The sequence below is a fragment of the Cynocephalus volans genome, chromosome 5 (assembly GCF_027409185.1).
Source record: "Cynocephalus volans isolate mCynVol1 chromosome 5, mCynVol1.pri, whole genome shotgun sequence".
NCBI classification, from domain to species: domain Eukaryota; kingdom Metazoa; phylum Chordata; class Mammalia; order Dermoptera; family Cynocephalidae; genus Cynocephalus; species Cynocephalus volans.
The window spans coordinates 36,550,295-36,565,131 of NC_084464.1; the positions used below are offsets into that span (position 1 = coordinate 36,550,295).

Here is a 14,837-nt window from a genome sequence, read left to right on the forward strand (position 1 = left end):
CTATTCAGTGTGGGAAGGGACTGCACAGGGTGTGCATACCAAGAGAAGAGGATCACTGGGGTCATCTTAAAGGCTGGCTACTTATAAGCATCTTTTGTGTTGTGTAAAAACTATAGAAGTAGCCATATAAGAACATTTACCAAAGACCTCCAGTTGATTTTGGTCAGGATAGATTAGGTCAGAGGTCAGCAAACTTTTTCTTAAAAGGTAGTAGTAAATACTTTAGGCTTGTAGCCTATATGATCTCTGTTTCAACTAAATTCAGTGGTAGCATGAAAACAGATAATACATAAATAATACATAAACATAGATTATACATAGATAATACATAAACAAATGTGTGTGGCTGCATTCCAACAAAACTTTACAAAAACAGGCAACTGGCCTTCAGGTTGTAGTTTGGTGACCCGTGGACTAGATTATACTGAAATAAAAAACCCCAATCTCAGCAGCTTAAAAACAAAGGTTTATCACTCACTCACACAGGTCTGCAACGAAACTGCTCATTATAGACTTTTAGGAATTCAGATTTATGGAGAATCACACACTTCTATGGTCACTGAGCAGAGAACAGAAACATGAAGCAGAAAATAAATCCTATGCTGGCATTTAAAACTTCCACATGGAAGTGACATCACTCCCTCTCATTTCTTTAGCCAAAGCAAGTCACATGGTTACCCGTATCTTCATGGGATCAAGAAAGTACAAACCTACCATGTGCCCAGGAGGGTGGGAAGCAGATATATTTGGTGAACAGCACTAATGACTACCAGAAGCATATTGTTTCCAATTCTTTTACTCTTGTTCTGCCTCTTTTTCTTTTAATTAAAGATAACACTGTTAGCAATGTTGGGAGAACTCACTCACTGTGGAAACACAAGAATTTAAAGTCTATTTTTAAGTCACATTTTGCTACCTTGCTTTATTGCAAACCACTCTTACCCCACTTGCTTCAACTCTAGTGAATCTATCTATTGCCATTGCTTTCAGCAAGCAATATTTTTGCTATATAACTTAAGGTTTTTTTTTAGTGTAAAAGAATTAGCATTTTTTTCCCACCTGAAATGAAGCTTCCCCAACTCAGCTTCCAATTCAAAGATGAGCTTCCTACTGTTTACAAAAAAAAAAAAAGAAATATAAACAGTTATTTACCTCCTTTCCTGCAAACAGTAGAGAAGTTAATCAATTACAAATATTTATTGAATATCTACTATACCTACACACTGTGCTGTGTATTTTGAAGGCTAGAGAAAAAATACTTGCTCCCAAAGAGTTTTAAGTAGTTAACAAACTAATAATAAGCGTCTGACAAAGAGTGAGTAATACTAGACTGTATACTTAAGAACTAAATTGTGGATAATAGTAAGATAAGTAGAAAGTCAAAGAAATCTGGGTTAAATAGATGGAATTCATGGAAGAAGTATGCTCAAGTTAAGCTTTGAAAATTAAGAAAAGTTTTGCTAGATTTAGGTGGGAAAAGAGATGGAAGAGAAGAATGAAATTTCTGGAAAAGGAAACAGTAACTGAGGGCATGAAGGTGGTTATTAGCCTGGTGAGACAATAAATATATTAACCTAAATACAATGGAAGATGCACATTTAGAAAGAGTAGGAAATAATTTAGAAAAGATAGACGAGAACACCAAGGTCAAGAGTTTGGATCCCAGTACTGGCCAGCTACCAAAAAAAAGAAAAAGGAAAGATAGAATGAAATTAATTCAAGATTGCCACGCTCAGAGTTATCTCCCCTCTCTTACAATATACAATTAAAAAGAGTAGTAAAGTAATATTTAAATTAACAAAGCCATAACAGCTAAAGAATGGGAGGAAAACAATCAGCAGACAATAGCTTTTAACTAAATGCTGATAAACTGATGCTAAGGTGAGTGCTGACAGCCCAGTCAGAACCTGCCTCTCTGGCTCTCTGTCCTTTTATCCTAAAGAGAAGCTTCCCTGTTAGCAAGCTCTACTTGAGAACACAGAGCTTCCTGTCAGCCTCTTCTGTTTTCCGACGATTAACTAGAAGGAAAACAGTCCTGTATATAATAATAGAAGAAAAGGAACACACAGAAAATTCAGCTTATTTCCTCTTTTTTTTTTTAACATAAAAAAAAGGCACCCCAAATCACCAGGCACATGAAGGAAATTTGCTACAAAAAATTTTAAAACCCAGAAGCAAAAATAAAAGCTGACAGCACAGGAAACAATTTTGGGAACAGAAAAAGAATTTTTCAAACCTCTAATTAGTAATCTCAGAGATATTTTAGAAGACTAAATATATAAAATCAAAATGAGATGCTACAAATAAAGCACCATTAAAGAACAGGAAAGAGTGCTTGGAAATTAAAAATAAGTCCGCCACTTAAAAATTCACTAGAAGGACAGAAATAAAACATTAGAAAAAAAGAAAAAGAAAAAAAATTTTTTCATATAAAAAGACTTAAAAGTCCAATCCTGGTCCAAGATCTAACCAATAGGAGTTTCAGAAAAAGAGCCCAGAGAAAATGCAAGAATGGAAGTTCTGCAGAAATCATTGAGGAAAACATGCCAAAGCCGAGATAGCCATGAATACTCACATTGAAAAGATGTACTGAAAGACAAGCAAGATAATAATAGACACAATAAGGAAAAAGAAAAGACCCAGCAAGCACCTAGGGAAAATAGGTCACCTATAAAGGAATAAAAATTAGACTGGCAACAGGCTAAATATCTGCAATTTTCAGATATCAGAAAACAACAGTATCTTTTCAACAACAGTGATGGAACAATTGTGTATCTATATGGGGGTAGGGGAACCTCAACCCCCTACTTCAAACCATACAAAAAATTGCGATGAATCTTGGACCTAAAGGTAGCAGCTAAAACAAAACGTAGAAGAAAACACAGGAAAATATCTTCATGACTTGGGGGTCAGCAAAGTTTCTTAGAACACAGAAAGCAAACGCCATAACGGAAAGAATTGACAAATTAAATTCATCAAATTTTAAAACTATTACTCATCAAAAACCTTAACAAAATAAATAGGCAAGCCACAAATTGGGTGTAAAAATTTCCAAAACATATATTTGACAAAAGACTAGAATCCAGAAAATATAAAGAATTCCTACATCTTACTTATAGAAAGATAAGCATCCCAATCCATTTTTGCAGTTGAGACAAAGATTTGATCTGACACTGCTACGGTTTGAGTTTGTCCGCTCCAAAACTCATGTTACAATTTGATTCCCAATATGGAAGTGAGGAGGTGAGGCCTGATGGGAGGTGCTTGGATCATGTGCTTGGATCATGGGGACGCACCCTCATAAATAGATTTATGCAGTCTCAGGGGGGTGAGTGAATTTTCGCTCTCACTGGAATGAATTTAGTTCCCACAAGAGTGGGATGGTATAAGCAAGTCCAGCCTCTCATGCACATCTCTTTGCACATACCCAATAGCCCTTTTGCTTCTCTGCCATGTTGCAACACAGCACGTGGCCCTCACCAGGAGCCAAGCAGTCGCCAGCACCATGCTCTTGGGACTTCCCAGCCACCAGAATCATGAAGCCAAATAAACCTCTTTTCTTTGTAAATTATCCAAACCTCTTTTCTTTGTAAATTATCCAAACACTAAACGGACTAAGACAGACACTAGCCAAAAGAAAATAGACAAATGTGACATAAAAAAGTACTCAAGATCATTGATCATCAGGGAAATGAAAACTGAAATAAAAATGAAATACCACTATATACTTACTGATATGGCTAAAATTAAAAAGACTGACAACACCGGACATTGGCAAGGATGTGGAGCAACCAAAACCCTCATATATTGCTGATGGACTATAAAATGGTACAACCACTTGGAAAAAGACCTTGCAGTTCCTTATAAAATTAAATTTACACGTACCCTGTGACTCAGCAACTCCACTACTCAGTATTTATTCAAGAGAAATGAAAACTTTGTCTATAAAAACATGTGTACAGCAGCTTTATTCATAATAGCTTAAAACTGTAAACAGCCCAAGTGTCCATCAGTTGGAAAATGGATAAATAAACTGTGATATATTCATACAATGGAATAGATACAGACTACAACATGGATAAATCTCAATACATTATGATGAATAAAAGAATGCTTACAAAAAGGAGTGAGTATTATATTAACTCATCTACATGAAGTCACAAAATAGACATAATTAATCTATGGTGGAAAAAGAAGCAGAACAATGGTTACGTCTGGAGGGGTTAGATGCAGGAATTTATTGCAAAAAGATATGAGGGAATATCTAATGTACTGTGTCTTGGTATGGATTTGGGTTGCAGTGTCAGAACTTAATATTTTTACATTTTGTTGTGTATAAATTTTACCCTAAATAGAAAGAATTATAAACAAATATTGATCTCTAGGTAATAATAGGCATGCTGAATTGTGTGAATAAATTGTGGTGATGACAATAACTTATTTCAAAATGCATAAAAAATAAGATGGGTCAACAGATGAATAGAGGGACAGAGAGATGGATAGACATTTGATAAAATAAATATATTAATTGTAGAATCTAGGTGGTAGATATATGGACGTTCACTATAAAATTAATTTCTATTCTCTTGAAATTTTTCATAGTAAATGTTGGGAAAAAGAAAACAATGAAATATTGATCTCACTTTTCAAAAGAGAATTATCATAAACCTAGAATTTGATGTACAGCTAAATTATCAATCCAGTGTGCTGTGGATTGAATGTCCCTCCAAAACTCAATGAAACTTGACACCCATTGTAACAGTATTAAGAGTGTGCGAAATCCAATTATAACAAGTGATTGGATCATGACAGCCGTGCCCTTGTGAATGGATTAATCCATCCATGGAGTTATGGATTAATGGGTTGTCATGGGCATGGACTGGTGGCTTTAAAAAGAGAGCACATGAAAGAGCTCTTCCTCGTGCCATTTTCACCTCGGGACTCTGTAGAGTTTCCACTAAGAAGAAAGCCCTTACCAGATGCGCCCCCTGGACTGTGGACTCCCCAGCCTCCAAAACTGTAAGAAAGAAATTTCATTTCTTTATGAATTACTCAATTTCCAGTATTCTGTTAAAAGCTACAGAAAATGGACTAATACATCATGTGAGGGCAAAATAACTATTTCCAATTTTGCAGGGTATAATGGACATGTGTTTTTGCCTCCCAAGAATCCCTTAGGGCACCATCCCTACCCCATTTTTAGTTCCTGAGGTTCAGGTGGGATATTCCCTCCACATTAGGGGCAGGCTTATGACCAGGTTTGGCCAAGTAAGGTATTTCATGTCCCTGGCCACAGTGATTGGTTCGGAGATGTACCAAGCAAGGTCTATTAGAGCCTTCCTCAGGTATTTTGCTGGAACTATAAGGAAAGTAGTTTTTATTTTCACTAGGATCACTATCTTTGAAGAGGACATAAGCCTAGAGAGATGCTGGTACATACCTTTGCCAGCACATGAAGTGAACTTGCTTGAGAATCAAGTCAGTACAGAGGAAAACAAAGCCAGAATATGGAGGAAAGAAAGAATGTAATGATGACATTGTTTGCAGTCCTGGATTCATCTTTGGGCTTTCTAGTTATCTGGCCTATAAATTCTTTTTATTTAAATGGCAGTGGGGAAGACATTAATGATATAGTGACAAGTCATATTTTTCCCCTTGGAGTAGGTTGAATAGTGTCTCCCCAAAATTCATGTCCATCTGAAACCTCAGAATGTGACCATATTTGGAGATAGGGTCTTTGTAGATGTAATTAGTTAAGGATTTCAAGGTGTAATGATTCTGAATTTAGGGTGGTCCCTAAATCCCACAACTGTTGTTCTTATAAGAGGAGCCTGGCTGGTTAGCTCAGCTGGTTAGAACGCAGTGTTATAACACCAAGGTCAAGTGATCGGATCCTTGTACTGGCCAGCTGCCAAAAAAAAAAAGAAAGAAAGAAAGAAGAGAAGAGGACACAGAGAAACACAGGGAGATGATCATATGAAGACAGAGGCAGAGATTGGAGTGATGAAAGCCAAGGAATGCCAAGAATTGCCTGGAGCCACCAGAAACTAGGGAGGATTCTTTCCAAGAGGCCACAGAAGGCATGGCCCTGTGGACACTTTGATTTCAGATTTCTAGCTTCAAGAACTATAAGAGAATAAATTTCTGTTGTTTTAAGCCACCTAATTTGTGGTCATTTGTTATGGCAGCCCTAGGAAACTAATATACCTCTCAATAAGGAACAGAACAATAATTAGAAGCTCTAAGAAAAAAAGTCCAAATATGAAGCAAACTAAAATGTGGTACAATTTTTGAGCAACTGGTGGAATGAAAGAGGATCTGTTTGTATGGATGTTAAGAACACTTTATCTTGAATGGCCCAGGGATTGTTAACGATGGAACTTAGGGGAAAAAATTATTCCTGGCACAGTATTTTGCTCTACAGTGAACAGTATTTATGTAGTCACAATAATACAACCCTATATATTGGCATTACACTTTTAGAATAAACTTATAGAAATAAAATTCAGTTTTTAAATATTGCCATGCACAGATTGTGAATGCTATCATCCTTGACAATGCAAAACTAAAGACCTATTTGACAGAAGTTGACAAGTGGGAGGGGAAGGAGAAATGAAAGGAAGAGTAAAGGGACAAATGACTCATTTTATTTTGTAAGGAATCAAGAATATTCATAGCATCATTATTCAAAGTAGCTCCAAATTAAACACAATCTAAATGTTCATCAACAGTAAAACAAATAAATAAATAGTGATATGATGTAGACATGCGAAGAAATGCTTTACGGTAATAAAATGTACACACAACAGCTACATGCAACAACATGGACGAATCCTATAAACATGAGTGAAAGTAGCCAGACACAAAGTAATACAAACTGTATGACTCCATTTATATAAAATTGAAAATAAGGAAAACTAATCTAAGGTAGCAGAAGTGAGGATAGTGATTACCCTTGGGAAGGGAGAAGAAAATAGTGCCCTAGTTATCTATAGCTTCATAAAAAACCACCCCAATCTTAGTAGCTTCAAGCAACAAAAGCCATTTGTTTTCCTAACACACCTGCAATTTGGGCTGGGCTTGGAGGGGACAGCTCATCTCTGTTCCACACAGCATCAGCTGAGACAGCTCAAAGGCTGGGGGGCTGAGGGCCTTGACAGCTGGAGGCTGAAATCATGGGAGGGCTTGTTCACTTACATTTCTGGCAGTGGACACTGATTTTGGCTGAGACCTCAGGAATTGTTGGCCAGAGCACCTACATGTGTCCTGTCCTTGGCTGCATGGCTTCCCCTATCACGGTGGCTAGATTCCAAGAGCAAACATCCCAAGAGACAGGCAGAGAAAGCTGTTGGTTTCTTAAGGGCTGGCCTGAAACTGGCACAGTGTTACTTGTGTGGTATTCTATGGGTTAAGCTCTCTATTGAGCCTAGATTCAAGAGCAGGGGATAGAAACTCAGTTCTTTGATGGGAGAACTGGTGTAAAAGAATTTGGGGGCCATATTTTAAAAGCACTATAAACTTTAATTAGGAGGACATGAGAAGGTGCTTCCGGGGTTCTGTTTTATTGAGCTAGGTGGTGATTATACAGGTGTCTTTACTTTCTGATAATTCCTTGATCTGCACACTTATGATTTGTGCACTTTCCTAAACATATATGTTTTACCTCAATAAAAGTGTAAGAATGCAAAATGTCTTTATGTCATGGTATAGAACAATCTCTAAAACATAGTAACATGTTATCCATGGTTCAATATATGACTTCTTGGGGTTGGCCTGCCTGGGTTTGAATCTGGTTCTGCCAGTTCTTAGCTTTGTGCCTCAGTTTACTCATTTGTAAAATGGGAACTACAAAGGCCCTTACCCCATGGGTTTGTCCTGAGTATTAAATGAGTTAACACATGCAAAGCATTCAGAATAATAACAAAAAATATAAAGTGGTCAGGAGATGTTTGTTATTTTCATTATATTAAGTAAAAATTGCAATATGTATTTGTAAAACTGTGTCTACAGTATGCTACCATTTGTGAGAAAAATGAATAGACATACCCATACAAACTATCTATGGGATCAAGATACACAAGAAACCAATGACACTGGTTGCCCATGGGAGAGGACTTGGGTGACAGGGAGACAGGAACTGGAGGGAGACTTTTCCCAGTATAGACCTTGGTACCTTTTGAATTTTCAACTATCTAAAGGCTGCATCTGGCAAATGGGCTTGGGATAAGGAGGAAGACTGTTGCTTTTTATTATTAGTGTTTATATTTTTTACAATGCACATGAGGTGCTTTGATAAAAATAATAATAAATAAATAAATAAATAAGGTAAGTCAGATGATAGAGGGCCTTATAAAAGACCAGGCAGGGAAAGTTAGACTTGATTAAGGCCTGAAAATAGCACTGAGATTGATGGTAAAGAGATGGATTTAGACATTAAGGAGGAAATATCTAGACAATGAAATGTCTGGATAGAAGGTGATGGAGGTGAGTGAAGAGGACAACCAAGTTTTTGGCCTGGTGACTGTTAGAGACCGAGTTGTTCCTCCCCAGCACTCATACATTGAAGTCCTAGACCACAGTACACCTCGGAATGTGACTGTGTTTGGAGATAAGACCTTCAAAATGGTAACTAAGGTTAAATGAATTTATTAGGGTCAGGCCTAATGTAATATGACTGGTGTCCTTATAAGAAGACACAGAAACACCAAGGATATACACACAGAGGAAAGGCCATGTGAGGACACAGCAAAAAGGCGCCATCTGCAAGCCAAGGAGAGAGGCCTCAGGAGAAACCGAACCTGCCAACACCTTAGTCTTGGACTTCTAACCTTCAGAACTGTGAGAAAATCAATTTCTGTTATTTTGGCTTACTCAGTCTGAGGTGTATTCTTAGGACAGCCCCAGGAGACTAATACGGTGACCAAGAAAATGACCATGCCATGACCAGAGGCAGGAGAGTGGGAAGGAGAGCCAGCTGGAGAAGGGGATGCATTTAGACTGCAGTGCCCGTGAAATAGGCGAGAGTATAAAAACGGGAGGAAGCTGGTAAAGAGCAACTAGAGCTTAAGTGGGAAAATAGTACGGGGACTTTTTTTTTTTTTTTACCACAGAGGTAACAGCTGTAAGGAAGATCATGTGACCTTGCAGTGAAAGAATAAAGAGAGAATAGGGACCAAGGAACATGCAGTAGAGGAACAGAAGGCCGTGAAAACAGCAAGGACTGCTAGCACATAGGATGGAAGCCAAGGAAGAAAGCACCGAGGTAGGAGAAAAAACTTTGTTAATGCTGTAGAGAGATCAAGAGAATGGGAAACCAGAAAAGAATAAATGGATTGAACTAAAAAGAGGTCATTGTTCTTTTAGAGAACAGTTTCGGTGTTGCTGTGGGGATGGAAACTGGATTGCCAAGTATGCCGTAGATGAGAGTTTGGATAGAGAGGGAACAGAACCCCAGAGCATATGCTGCTCATTTCAGAGGTTAGGTAGTCCTAGAGAGAAACAGTATAGTGGGGGCAGGGCGGGGCTATCCACAGAGACCGTGGCAGAGTTGAGGACAAATGGGAAAGGAATCAATGAAGTGGGAGAAAGAGAGAAGTCCACGCGGAAGTCACGTCCTCTAAGGGTTGCATCAGATGGAAGGGAGCATCGTGGATGAATTTATTTTAGAAAAGAGGAGGGATAAGACTCCCAGAGAGCTAGGAGGGAAGGTGGAGAAGACGGCATGAAGAAGTCTAAATTTAGATTTTAGAATAATCGAGACTTACATTTCTTTCTTCATGTCTGCACTACAAAGAGGTCATGATTAATCTTGCTGAGCGAAATATTCCTCTCCAAAGCTTTTAACCATTTGCCTTTGCAGACTGTTTAGATATTTCACTTGGAGCAGAAAATAGTTGATTTTGTACTAAAAAAAATCTTCCTAGCAGAGAATCTTGAGACTTGGGAGTGACACACACAAGAAAGTCAATGAATGTGAGGGTAGGAGAATGGAAGGGAGGCTTGAGGAGAGAAACAGTCCATTAGGGAGAGTGTGAATTTCTTAGAAGTCCATAAAAAAAAAAATCAGTAAAAGATACTAAGCAGTTGTAATACCCAATCATTAATAAAAGCTTAAGCATCTATAAGAACAAAAATTAAGGACAGTCCAGAGCAATTCATAGAACCCGCGTGTGTGACGTTGCAGAAGCTCCCTCCTGAATCATTTTCTGGTACTGCATTGCCATGTCCAGTGTTCTGGAATTCTATGCCACAGGCTGAACATTAAAGTCATTTAAATAATCCAAAGCCAGAAAGATTCTCTACTAGGAAGATTTTTAGCACCAAATCAACTATTCTCTGCTCCAAGTGAACTATCTAAACAGTCTACAAAGGCAAATGGTTAAAAGCTTTGGAGAGTAATATTTTCCTCAGGAAGATTAATCATGACCTCTTTGTAGCATAGGCCTGAAGAAAGAAATGTAAGTTGGAAGTAAAGATGAGTCACACTGCAACTTGGTCACTGGCATTCACTCAGCAGCTCAGCAATGTCATCAGATCTCAGGCTCCTTCCTTCTGCTCTGCCAGTTTTTATTCTTGTTGATTTATGAATCCAAAATGGCTGCCAAAGCTCCCAACGTCACAGTTCAAAGAAGAAATTGGAGGGTAATCAGTGTAAAATTCTTTACCCTCCTGGGGCTACTCTTATCAGGGGATTATCTTTCTCAGTAGCCCTGAAGTAGAACTCCCCTCAAATCTCATTGACCGTATAACTGGCTACTCTTAGATGTAATAAAGGTTGATAAAATGACACAGAATAGCTATGTCTGGCTTAGCCAATAGTGATTATTCTCTAAGGCTGGGTACATTCCCCCAAACAAAAGAAAGAAGCCAGCAGCAGGGGAAAAATGGGAATGGCTTTTGGGTAGGCAAAAATGTCTGTCACTGTGAGTCTGGCCCATATATATACATATGTTTGGCCTTACTTCTGTAACACATTTTGTATGATGTTATCCTTTTCTTTAATTTTTGTTACTTTTTGAATATTTCATTACACGAACCATATTTTATTTTTGCATATGTGTGCGTGCATACGTGTGTGTGTGCGTACTGTGTTTCTTAATAATTTATAAGGAAATATATTTTTATAATTTGGTTCTAGTGGTCATCTTTATAATTACAAATTTATTTAATGTATTTAATCCTCTATTTCTTTAAACAGAACCCATTGACTTTATGCTATGAACAGTGATGAAATTAGAATATTACCACTTCTTCCCTCTCTCTCTGCTCTTCTTAGTATTATTTTCACTTTTTTTTTTTGCAGCTGGCTGGTATGGGGATCCAAACCCTTGACCTTGGTATTGTCATCTCTACATTTTAAGATGTACTTATATTCTCTTGGTACTTTATTTATCTGGTTTAGATGATCTATTTTTATCCCTGACCATTAAAAATGATTTAATCAGCATAACTTAATCTACCTCTTTTTGTCATTTTTCCTCTCTCCACTATTGTTCATTATATACTTTCTGTATAGTCAGGTGGGAATTGGAATCAATGAAGGTGCTTGGGACTTTTAATGACATACAAGGGAGATTGTCTTGCTTGGGAGGTTGGAAAGAATATGGCTTTTCACTTTGATAATGAAACTGGATATATGGCCTGGTCATGAAGGAAGAACAAACTTCTCACCCAAGGTTATTTTGATGAGATATAAAAGTAAAAATACTTTGTATCACTTCTGTATGGAACTGAATATTGAGGAAAGTCTGGCTGGGGAGAGATATGTGGATTTCTCCAGCATCCATCACAGGAGTTAAATCTGTTGAGAAGGTGGGGTTCACCTATCTTGATTTTCTTCTGAATGTCATTAGGAGATTAGGACATTTGAACCTAAGGCTGTCTTAACTGTAGAGCACAGTGTCAAATGGGGCAGTCACCTTTGCCCTAAGTTTAGAACATGGGTTTGGTTTCACTCTGCTTGTTCATGTAGCTTTTGCAAACTCTGACCTTCTAGACTCTGTCTGCCTGGACCAGTCATGCCTCATGTGTCCTGTTCCTCACCTGACTTTTTAAAATGGGCTTCTTTTCTACCAGATTTATAAGACCTGCCTAGCCTCTTCAGCCATTTATTAGCTCTTCTGGTACTCAATGCCTTCCCTTTCTATTAATGTCTTCCAGACCCCTCCTAGCTAGCCACACTCCCCATCCTGTCCTCATCAGTTACCCCTGCCCTATCACTGCTTAAATATCAGAGAGGCACTTAAGTGGAAAGCCAAATGAAAACATTGCTCTGAAAACCAAGAGGAGGTGAGCGTGTATAAAAAGGGAAGTTGTCTATAACAGGACTGGTAAACTTTTTCTGTAAAGGGTAAGATAGTAAATAATTTAGACTTTGTGAGCTATATAGTCTCTGTCACAACTCCTCAACTCTGCCATGGTAGCAGGAAAGCAGCCACAGACAATACATAAATGAGCCTGGTTGTGTCCCAATAAAACTATTTATGGATGCTGCAATTTGAATTTCATTTCACGTGTCATGAAAATTATTCTCCTTTTGGTCTTTTTTCTTCAATCATTTAAAAATGTAAAAACTGTTCTTAACTCACAAGGTGTAACAAAAGAGAAGATGGGCCAGAAATTGCCCATGGGCCATTGTTTGCCAATGACTGGTCTGTAAGAATAAACGTCAAAAACTGGTGGATCAATGAGAATCATAATGGACACAAGTTCTTTAGTTTTGTTTGTTTATTTGTTTAGTAAAAAGGCATGTGATATCCTTAATGAGGTCTACAAAATTATATATTTTAAGAGCCCTATCTCATGGGTTTTGGGATCTTACAGTTGTCCTAGTTTGGGAAATATTGGAATGCCAGAAAATGGAAAAAGAAGGAACATGTGGGTATCTTATCCCCTCAGATTCGTTGTCTTTATTTCCAAATTAACCAGAAATGCAGGAGAAACCAGCAGATAATAGTTGTCTTTTGGTCAAATGGTCTCATCCAACTTATTTTAAGCTCAAGAAAGACAGTATTTCCAGATATTCTACAAAATATTAGAGAACTGTTCTTAGTCTGATTATGCTTTATCAGTTACTTGTTAGTTTGGAATTGTTAACCTGAGCTGAATTTTTTTTCTTTTTTTTATGTTTGTAAATATATGAGAGGGGATTTAAGAGGGCAATTGGCTCACATGATTGCAAAGAGGAGTCCCATGATAGGCTGTCTGCAGATTGGATGCCAGTAGCTTGGCTCAGTCAGTCCAAGTCTGAAGGCCTCAGAACTAGGGAAGCCAATAGAGTCCTTGGTTTAAATCCTTGAACCCAAAAACTGAAGAGTCTTGAGTTCTGATGTCCACGAATAGGAGAGGACAATGTATCCCAGCTCCAATGGATAGAGCCTGAGCTGTGGATTTTACTTGAAAAATGTCAAAATTGTGATTAACTAAGCTTTTCCTATGTATAATTTTAATTATTATAGTAACCACTTAGATAATACTGAGCAGATCATTATCCAAACATCCCTTGTTATAATCATTACCACGTGCTGCTCTTAGTTTTTAAAATAAACTTTCTATTTTAAAATAATTTTGCATTTACAGAAAAGTTGCAAAGATATTACAGAGTTCCCATATAAACCTCACCCAGTTTCCCCTAATGTTAATATTTTACATTATTATGGTACAGCTGCCAAAATAAAAACCAACATTGATACCTTACTATTAACTAAACTCTAGGCTTCATTTGTATTTCACCTATAGTAGGCTTTTGGTGATAAAATCAGAGTAAGTTGTTACAACTGGGCTGGCATTTTATAATAAAGCAGGCATAAAAGATCCATAATTAATTTAGTCTCTAGTTAGATTAAAAATAGATTATAAACCCAAGATATCTTTTAAAACTATTCTTTCCTTTATCTTTTTAAAAAAACTATTTTACTGAACTCATAAGAAGGCCCTTCAAGATTATTTTATTATTAAAAAATATTAATATTTTAGGTATTCAATATGTAATATGGAATGGAAAGAAAAAAAGGCAACTTTTATTTTAAGAAGCCAACAAAGACCAAAGCCAATACATTTCTGACTTCCTAATAACATCAGTCCTTTTACTTCTGTAAAATTTGTAGCTGCTACAGTTTTACCATATTTGGAAAATAAAAGAAAATTTAAAAGGAAAGCGTCTCACTTTAAACTACTTCCTTTTTAAAGAACTTATATTTTTCAGTAAGAAACATATTGCTTATTAATGCTCATTTTGTGAGCTAATTTATTTTCTGCATTTTGTTGATTTAAATATCCAATTTTTTAGGGCCAGCCCATGGCTCACTTGGGAGAGTGCGGTGCTGATAACACCAAGGCCATGGGTTCAGATCCCTATAAGGGATGGCTGGTTAGCTCACTTAGCAGAGTATGGTGCTGACAACACCAAGTTAAGGGTTAAGATTCCCTTACCGGTCATCTTTTTTTTAAAAAAAAATTAATGATAAATAAATAAATAAATATCCAATTTTCTTACTCCACTTAAAAAACAACAGAAAACCTTACTAAAAACAGAAGTCCTTACTAAAGGACTCTGCCTCCCTTCTTGTTCCCTTTCTGATGCATCAGCATGGCTTACTGATTCTTTTTTTCTCCTAGTCTCAAGATTTCTTTTCTTCTGCCCTTCAGCCTAGGTTTAATTCTCAGCATCGTGGTTGTGTCCTCAGTAGCGACAGATTCCTGGAGGGAATATTCACCTGTCATTCTGGTAATACAGAGTTGAACACACTTTTTTCTTCTGATGCTTAAAAGATTCAATGCAGACCTTTCAAGCAAGCAAAACAAGTTGATTAGCTTTGTGAAGCATTAAGACCAGAAAT

General features: G+C 37.3%; 1 protein-coding gene across 1 annotated transcript in view; it reads left to right on the forward strand.

Moving 5' to 3' along the window:
* Nucleotides 1-9,125: 9,125 nt before the first annotated feature.
* Nucleotides 9,126-14,837, forward strand: part of GMNN (geminin DNA replication inhibitor) — a 40,489-nt gene continuing 34,777 nt past the window's right edge. The window contains exon 1 of the mRNA XM_063097655.1: nucleotides 9,126-9,262. The gene's annotated coding sequence lies outside the window, so the exon portion shown is untranslated. The remainder of the gene's footprint in view (nucleotides 9,263-14,837) is intronic.